Here is a 9,979-nt window from a genome sequence, read left to right on the forward strand (position 1 = left end):
CGACCAGCTGCCTCCTGCACACCTCCTACTGGGGATGTGCCCACAACCAAGGTACATGCCCTTGACCAGAATCGAACCTGGGACCCTTCAATCGCAGGCCAGCGCTCTATCCATTGAGCCAAACCGGTTAGGGCTCATCATTGATGTTTCTCTATCTCTCTCCCTTTCTCTCTGAAATCAATACATAAATATTATATATATATATATATATATATATATATATATATATATATATATATATATACACACATATATATACACATATATATATATCTCCAAATGACCCTTGGTAGAGAAAAAGATCCCCACCCCCCTGTCTCAAGATTACACTTGTATCACTCACCCCCACTGAAAGAAAATGGGGGAGGGGTCTTAGTTTACAACACAGTAAATCTGCAATTATGCTGAAATCATTTCTCCAAATGTTTGAATTGGCCTACCATAATCATTCTGGGGGGATGGGTGGTACCACAAACATAAACAGGCCAGAATACAAAGCAACTACAAAAATCACCCAAAATAAAATAGCTATTAATTTTATTAAATGACACACCAATCTCTGTAAGACTTAACTCTCAAATTATATTACCAAATTAGTTTTAACTTCAGATAAGTCTCTAAACTGGACCTTTTTCTTTCTTTTCTAATACCACTTCTCCCTAGTCACAAAATTATTTCTTTCAGCTTTCTTCTCAGAATGAACTTTCCACATAAGATTCCCCATGAAATATCATAAAATTCACATTTCTTTCTAAAATAAATGGTAAAGGACTCTGAATAATATGTAAGGAAAAGAAACACAGATGTAATCAGTAAAATTAACCTGGAATTTTCTCTTTTACTTAGGCAAACCTCAAAGAAGTTGCTTTTTTTAACATTAAGACAATTACTGAAGTCTTAACAATCACTTGAAAAGTCCACTGGCTCTTTAAAAAAAAAACGCCGTATCTTGTCTTTTATTATCAAACCTACACCTATAAAAACTCCTCCAAAAGAGTAAAAGTAAACAAACTTTCAGAATATGGCAGTTTACAGAAATATAAATCACTTTCATATCCAAAGAAATCTCTGTAGGGGTTTCAAATCCATTCCTACCACTTACTAATTGGGCAAGTTACTTGACCTCCCTATACTTTGGTTTCCTATTCTGAAAAAGTAAGTATTAGGGTAATCATACATCTTAGTTTCTCTGAGACAGTTCTAGTTTATACTTATACTATTATCCTAGCATACCATCAGGCTAGTGCCCCCTTTCACTCTTAAAAATATCCTGGTTTGAACAATAAATCACATGGTCATCTTACCTCATAAGGTTATGAAGATTAGGTGACCTAATACACCTATGACATTTCTAACATGTCTGGAATATGCTAAGAGTTCAGTTACTGTTGGCTATTGTTAATGTTACAGTCACTGTCAAAGCCTTTTTATAAAAAAGTTTTTTATATAATGAACAGAGCTCCTACAATATTCCTTTTTACAAATAAAATTATGCATTTAACTTCCCACATTCAATTCTTTAAAACAACTAAGTAGCACTAACTAGTTGACATCAAGACAAACCAATTTATCTCACAGAGATGGCAATATTATCAATTGCATTCACATTTTATTATACGTAAGTTTTAGTCGAGGCTATATTAGGGTTACTGACAGGAAATTAAGTGTGGAAAGTAAAACTCTGATTAGTGCCAAACCAAGTTCCTGAATATTCTAGCAGCCTTTCTCAACCAGTGTTCCTCATATTAACCAAAGGATCAGAAAATGATTTGAGGGACAATTTCCTGAATTCTCCCAACAATGGTAAATAACTGGTATCTTTCTAGATGGCACCGGAGAAACTATTACATACAATGGATGCCTTGGGGCATAATTATGTGGTAGAACACCAATGTCTTGGTATTCTTGGAGTACAAAGGGGGAAATATGGATGAAAAGACTCAATATCAAACAAAGAGTGTGGGTAGAAGACTGCATCACCTGGAAAAATTATTTCCTACAGAATGAAGCTTAAGGAAATGATTAACATAAAATATATAAATTTTACTCATGGCTATGAAAAGCACTGATATATTGAATTTTACTTCATCTCCACTAATTTATCTTAGGCCAGATATCCAACATCTAGCATTCCTTCAGATAAGAAAAATTCTAGTTATAGTTTATGAAACACAATAAGGAAAAGGGAAAAGCAGAGAAAGCTGAAGTCAAGATTCTGATCACTAATGAATTTAATAATCCAAGGCACCAATATTATCTATTATCTCAGACAAAAGTGAACAACAAAGTTTAATAAAGTGAATAGATGAACTTAGAATACAAAGTATAAACAGAGAAGATACTAACACTTAGAATATTTTTAAAGCACCATTAAATAACCAAAAAAAATCCCCCTACAGAATCAATCAGAGCAGTGAATTATAAAAAGATCAAACTAAATTTTTATTTCAAATCCAACCACTCAGTAAACAAACTGAATGACTGGGGAACTATTCTCAGACACACTCAGCCTCCATTCACTATAGAGCATAAATGACAAAGAAAAAAACAGTGAAACTATTCTATCTTCCATAGTATGCCCCCCCCAAAAAAATACAATTCAACATATTATCCCACAAACTTTTGCATAATGAGCATACTCAGAAACAAAGCTCAAACTTATTTCAACTATTATAAAACACAATTTAGACCTTTCACCAGGCTGCAACTCATGTAACCCTGTGTGAAAACCTGCATTTATCTTGCACTATATTCATGAAAAAAATCTTCATTTTCTACATTAAAATGATACATGCTTTCTGGTTAGAGATAACCCAAGACCTAAACCAGTTAAGGGAAACTACTGAGCTTAACAAAAAAGGCCAAACTTCCGTGTGAATTTCGGCTGTCAATCATTATCATGAGACAAACCATTTATCTGAGTGCCTCAACTTCCCCATCTGTAAAATAATAACCACCTATCCTGCAAGGTAGCTGAGATTAAACAACACATTAAAACACAGTTATTGGCACTTAAAAGGAATTCAAATGGCAACTAAACTAAGACTTCCTTAGAATATCTCAGGATTCAACAATTTATAGGTCAAATCCCATTACAACAAAGGTTACCCATGCAAAGTGTAAACAGGAATGTTGCCTTTAGCAACGTTCAACAGAATTTAAAATATTTTTCAAAGAAATTTTACCTTTTAGTTGTACATTACATTATATGTTTATAGAAATCTCTCTAGTTTAGTCATGTATTTTCCAATTAAAATAATAAAAAAGAACAGTCCACTGACATCATTCACCCTCACTTCCTTTGGGGGAGAAGAGTTTAAAACAATTCAATAATCTCTTGACTAGACTAACCATATTTAAAACCTTTTTGTTTTCTTCTGGTTACTATCATATATGGAACTATAGCAAACATATGTTAAAAACACAATTCAGGCAGATTACCACAGCTGCTAAAAAGATGTGTGTGTTTTTTAATGCACATATACAAAAATTAAGACTCTACCAAGCAACACCACTTACACTGATGATATATAAAATTTGGTTAAATTAAATGCAAAGCAAGCAACTCAAGAGACTGGGGAAAAAAATCAAACTGACAATTTCGTTTTCTCACATATCTTTGCCAAACAGAACATGCAATAACCACAGCTCAAGATATCCAGAGATACAGAACATTATTATACCAGGACAACACTGAACCACAAATTAAAAGTTCAAAATATATATTATCAAAAATAGATTACAAGAGGAAAATGTAAAGAACTTTTAAAATAACCTGTATCTTCAAAGTTTTTTTCTTATTCTCCAATGATTAATCACATTTCATACATACTGATACTCATAGCTACTGGTAAATGGAATTTATCTTTTCCTTTGCTATGCTCCCCAAGTCCCAAAGTAAGTATACTATAATGCTCCACTGTACCGGAAACTGTTATGTCCAATTCTCTGAATAATCGACTAACAGGGATTTCAAAGTGCTAATACAAGTCCTGAGTATTTTTTTAAAAAACGTGAGATACAAAAAAATAACAACATTAAAGATATTAATATTATCCCAATGAGACATACGACAAATCATTGTCCATTTAATGTAAAATTTAAGCTCAAAAGTTAACTTGCAGCATCAAAAACTTAAGTCTTCCATCTATTATAAAGAACCCAGTGGTTAAGCATGGACCCATGAACCAAGAGGTGCCTGGTTTAATTCAGATTCGGGGTCAGGACACATGCCAGGCTTGATTCCCGGTAGGGGGCATGCAGGAGGCAGTAGATCTACGTTTTCTCTCATCATGTTTCTATCTCTCTGTCCCTCTCCTCTCCCTTCCCCTCTCTAAAATCAATAAAAACATTTAAAAAAACAGTAACTAAAATGAGAAAATTGTTTTAAAAAATAACCCAAAGCAAAAAAGAATGAGCTATTCACTGTTTACTCCCTTCCCACACATGACTGTGGGTGGCATCAGTTAAACATGCAGAATATTAAGCATTACTAAACTGTCCAATGTGCATATTTTCACATCTACCCCTATATTCCCAAAGGATAATCTGAGCCTGAGCCTGTTCCCCACCCAACCACATCAATTTTAATTCATGGGTCCTCAGGCGACCAATCAAAGTCAATAAGGTGGAAAAAGAAAACAATGAAAAAGGAATGTAGAATTGAATTTAATTAAAATCTCGTGTTTGAGCTTTTACAAAATCCTAAATAGACTTCAAAGTTACCAAACTCATAATTTGTTGGTTTAGTAGTTTAGCTGTTGCCTCACCACAATAAAATAAATCTGAAGCCACAATCCTCATCATCTACTTAAGATTATTTGCATACAAGAATTCAAAATATGCAATTTGTCTTAACATCCTTCTAAAGCTAAAATGTTGAATATGAAATATACAAACAGGCTAATATTAACAGTTATAAAATGTCTGTGCCCAGACAAGGGTAGAATTGTTTTCGTAAGGATTAGGAAACATACCTTACCAAACATAAAATTAAATATCCATTATTTTGGATTCTCTTTAGAACTCTGACATATGTTCAAAAATACGTATCATGGGGGGAGGAGTCACTGACACTGAACACCACAAAATTGCAGAAAATAGGCACTTACCTTCAAAGCATTTAGGAGCAATTCACAGATACACTAATTGACACAGAGTTTTAACTGCATTGCACTTTTATTTTATAGTTGGTGGGTAATGGTCAGAATTTTTGTAATAGAAAACATTACAATACTTTACATATCAACTTTAAACTATTTATAGCACCAGATCCTTTTGGAGGAGGTATAACATTCTTTATATGTATACATTTTCATATCAGTTTTTTTTTTAAAAAAAAGGACATACCCCACACCTACTGTCAATTTCTGATACCTTAGAATACTATAGTTATTTCACTGTGGGAAAGAATGGCTAATAAGTACATTTACTTTCCAATCCTTTTCTCTACCCATTCATTAAACACCAAATGCTGAAACTGAATTCGATGGCTATGGATCTTCCTACCAGGAATGCTCCCTAGGGCACCCGAATCCCTTCTACTGTCACTAATTCCAACTGCCAAAGCCCCTCCTATTAATAGTAAATCCTTTCATACTGACTCACTGTAACTCCAACTTAATGAAATAGACACCAAGCAAAATTTACATTTTCTAATGGAATTTTCCTATTTTCAGAGGGTTAAAAAAACAAAAATAGAGCACATTCTCAACTAAGTTATAAACATTTCAAGTTCAACCAATTTATAAGAGTTTATGTTGCTCATTCTATACTGGTTCAACTTAAATATATTTTTGAAAGTTGGTATATTAGGCATGTACAATTACTTATACACAAGGACAAGTTTTCTATGCGAATAACTTGATATGTAAATATAGATTTAAGTTGTTAGCCCAAAATCGCAAGACAATTTGAAAATTTTTCTTTAAATTTGCTTAATTATGGAAATTTAAGTACACATAAAGCTAGAGAGAACAGTACAATGAGCTCTCCTGTACTCACCCATCCAGCTACAATCATCAACTCAAGGCCACTTTTGTTTGATCTGTTACCTTCCAGTGCTTCCTCCCCCAATTTTTATCTTTAGAAAATAATTAAAAGGAAGACACTGTGCTCAGTAAGTACACTGAGTACAGCAAGAAGACAAAAATTTAACAGAGTAGCTGTAAAGCCACCCTACACAATTCCTTGTTAGGTGGTAAATTTTAAAGAATTCCGTTAAAAACAAAGAAATAGCCATCTTTAAGAATTTTAATGTCGTCCATAAGATCCAAAGGACATATTTAAAATTATATCTAATGGGATAAATAGGAACATGTGATGAAAATGAACTTAAACGTGTGCAATCAGCTTGCATTCATATAGCACCTTGGCTCAAAACGAAAAGAAAAAAACAGGCTTTTTAACATGTCATAAAAATTACAATTCAACCACTTGAAAAACCGCTGAACACTTATGCCTTAACTGGCCCTTCTGATCCCTGATTACAGATAGATATCAATGCAGAAAGAAAACCAGGCATTTTAACATTAGTTGAAAATGTTCAAAATTTACACCACCGTTCATTGGAAAACATATGAAAGCAAGTCTAAACTACCTGAATTGTATGTCATAAAACAGAAATGTATCCACTTTCCAGGACCGGGTTGTTATTTTTTTTTTAATAAGTTCACATATACCCTTAAACGAAACGCGCTAGGCTACAGATAGAATTAGGAGACCGCCTCCTGCTTTTGCTCCTAACCAATACGCAGAGAGAGAAGGTTGGCAGGAAAGTGCTGCGAGGACAGTAACAAACACCAGCAGCTCCCGAGCAGGCCCAGCTAGAGCCAGGAATGACGCACTTCGGTAACCCGACTCTTTCTCCCCTCCACCCCCGCCCCCAGCAGCGGTGCTGACACCGCCAACAGCCCGGAGTAGGAAAAAAAGACAACAGAAAAAAAAGGCAGAGGTTCGACTGCACCAGGTTTCATCAAGAAACCTCGATTATTCCTCTTTCGACACTAACCACTAGGACCAAACAGGAAAAGAAGCTTGTGCTTAAGCAAGTCCCATCATGGTGGTTTAAGAGTCACTAAATTAAGCTGATAATGAGTCCAATCCATAGAGACAAATACAGGGTGTGGCTGCTGTGAAATACGGCGGTCCGTGGAAGAAAAGGGGTATAGAATTTACACTCCAGTATGAGGGGCAAGATGGGGCTACACGGGGGGGGGAGGGGGGGGCGGCCCGCGCATTTTAAGGAACCATTTCAAACCGGCAAGCTTTTCGTTTACTTTAACCTAATCCTACAGATCAAAAGTTTCTAATAGATATATCATGTAAATTGTAAATAACCATTTAATCAAACACCATGACCCTCAAAAAACTACATCTAAGAGAAAGGAAGAGGGGGTAGGCAACAACATAAAACATTTCTAGGCCACGGAGAAAGTCACAAACCGGATGAAACTAATGCAATATTAAAAATTAAAGCTGAACACTGCAGCACGAAAAAACACACGAAAAAACCCATTACAGTCCAGGATTAAAAATAAAATGACATATACACCAAGGGGGAGGGAAAACTAAATGTCGAAGTACACCAGCTTACTGAGAAAAAAAAACAAAACTAAAGGCAAAACAAGACATTCTCGCGACAAAAAAAATAAAATAAAAAAATAAGGGCAGAAATCAACAATACGTTTACGAATATAGGCCAGAAGAAAATGGGAACGGGGCTCAAAGTTTTTGCGGAACTACTTGATGCTGTTTCCCACACCTTCTCTCTCCCATGGCCCATCCGACCTTTTCGTCCCTAAAATCGCCGTCCACAGATCACCGGGTACGGGAAAGAAGGAAAAAGAAAGTCAACCCCTAGCCAGAATAAAAGTGTGGAGGGAAAAAGCAGAAGCTGCCTACCTGGGGCAAGGATCAGCTCTGTTCGTGTCTTGAGAAAGACAGCGCGGGTGGGGGTGGGAACGAAAAGCAGCACTAAAACTAAAACAAAAGTGGCGCCAAAACCCCCCAACAAACAGCCTTCCACTCCCGCCCTTCCCCCCTCCTCCCATGCCAGCTAGGCAGGGCCCCCTTCGGGGCAAGGGCTGCACGAGGGGGCCAACGCCGCCAGACCCCAACCAATTTATAAAATTGTTGCCTGAAGAAAACTGACCGAAGTCGGGCCTCGGAAGGGATGGAGAGATCGATGCCAATCGCTTTCCCCAGCAGTTTCCCCACCACGCGCTGGAGATGATGGGGCGGGGGAGAAGCCGAGGGGCCCGTCACATGAATGTTGTTCCCTCTCTAGGAAGGGAGGAAGAGAGGGAGGGAGAGGAGGGAGGGAGGAAAGGAAGGAGGGGAAGGGAGAAGGGAGGGGGCACGAGGGAGGGGTGTGATCAGAGTAGATTTTCCCTCGCCTCCCTCGGTCCGAGGCCCAAATATACACAACTGAGCCTCCTCTCCTCCCCTCCCCCCAGGTTCCCAGCACCACCATTTTGCTCTCTTCCTTCCCCTCACCACGATACCGCGCTCTCCCCCACCCACTCACAGCCTCCCCGGCTAGCCTCCCCGACTAGGCTCGCACCCCACCCCACCCCACCTCCAGTTTTGGCTCTCTCAGCCTTAAGAGCCTGCCGGAGAAAAGGCACCTAAATCTAATGCTACACAGAGAAACGGAGCCTCCATCTTGCGCTGCTCCACGTTCTCCATTTTGGGCCACCCATGGGGGGGGGGGGTCTCCGTAGAGGCCCCGAGGGAGAGTGGGGCGAGGGAAGGAAGAGTAAATCTTCAGCGAGGGTAGTCGAAAAGAAGAGTCCTGCGGTAGGAAGCCACTCTAGGAGTAAGGTAGGGAGAAAGGAGGCTGGAAGTTCCTTGGTAGTGTGGAGGTAGGGACTTGGAGGGGAACAAGGGAGAAAGAAGGGCTGGAGGTTACGCCTGGCCGAACAGGAGTCGTCCCCCCCCCCGCCTGGACTTGGCCAGCCACTCCACGACGGGCCCCGCTGGGGGCAAAGGAAGAAGACGGGAAATTAAATGGCAACGGGGCGACCAATCGCTTTCCCTCCCAACTCCTCTCCCGCGCCCTAGTTCAACCATACACACCTCACGGTGGGCCCCGCGCCCTCCGGGTGCCCCTCCAAACTTCTAGAAGCTTCGCCTCCGCCATTTTATAACTTACCTCCCCCCTCAGCGTACACAGAGGCAGCAACGAGACTGTTCGCCTCCCCCACTCCTTCCTTCTTTCTCAGGCCGGGGGCTTCTTCACCCCTGGGCTGGTACAAGATATTTTTCCCTTCCTCTTCTTTACACCCTCGAATTCTACTCAGGGACGGAAGCTCCCGCGGTTCTAGAACGGTGGGGGGTTTTGAAAGTGGCGGTCGGATCCGGCGGGGTTTTTTTTTTTTCTTTTTTTTTTTTTCTTTCTCTCTTTTTTTTTTTTTTTGGTGGCGCTTCGGGATTGTTTGGGGTGTTCGCTCTTCGGCGACTTGGAGGCGAATGGAACGCGCAGGCGCCATCTGTCGGCCAGGAACCCTCGCGCGGCTCCCGTTGGGAGGGAGCGGCATCTAGCGGCAGCGCCCCGGCACTGCAGGGCCGGGCTCCGGCCCGCCCACCTCTCATCCTCCTCCCCGTCGCCGGCCAATCGCGGCCGCCTGCCTCCGGGTGCAGCGTCTCGAAACCGCCTCCAAACGAGGCGCCCGCAGGGGCGCGCCGCCGAGTGGGGTAAACAAGGTGCCGTGCCCGCGCCTGACTTACTCGTTCGTTTGGCAGCGCTTCCGCCGCGGACCCGATGGGGCCGCATTTCCTATTTCTTTAGTGGGAGGGTCGACGGGAGAGCGGTCGGAATGTCCGGCGGAGCCTTGGACCGTGGGAAATCCGAAAGCGGGCTAGCTGGAGACTCGTCCCCCGGGCCCCTTTGCCCCCCCCTCCCACCCACACCCCCACCCAAGGTAGCAGCTCTGTCGGGTATCACCCTGCGACGTCCCCTCCTCTGACACGCCCCAAC

General features: G+C 40.5%; 1 protein-coding gene across 7 annotated transcripts in view; it reads right to left on the reverse strand.

Moving 5' to 3' along the window:
• STAG2 (stromal antigen 2) overlaps nucleotides 1–9,397 on the reverse strand; it is a 156,839-nt gene extending 147,442 nt beyond the window's left edge. The window contains exon 1 of one of the 7 annotated variants that reach the window (XR_004967015.1): nucleotides 8,153–8,355. The gene's annotated coding sequence lies outside the window, so the exon portion shown is untranslated. Of the gene's footprint in view, nucleotides 1–7,902; nucleotides 7,927–8,152; nucleotides 8,358–9,078; nucleotides 9,103–9,154 lie in introns of those variants that run through there. The other 6 variants (XM_036306018.1, XM_036306017.1, XM_036306020.1 and 3 more) reach the window with 6 other exon arrangements.
• Between the last annotated feature and the right edge of the window lie 582 nt (nucleotides 9,398–9,979).

This window comes from Myotis myotis, unplaced genomic scaffold, assembly GCF_014108235.1.
Source record: "Myotis myotis isolate mMyoMyo1 unplaced genomic scaffold, mMyoMyo1.p scaffold_m19_p_4, whole genome shotgun sequence".
NCBI classification, from domain to species: Eukaryota; Metazoa; Chordata; class Mammalia; order Chiroptera; family Vespertilionidae; genus Myotis; species Myotis myotis.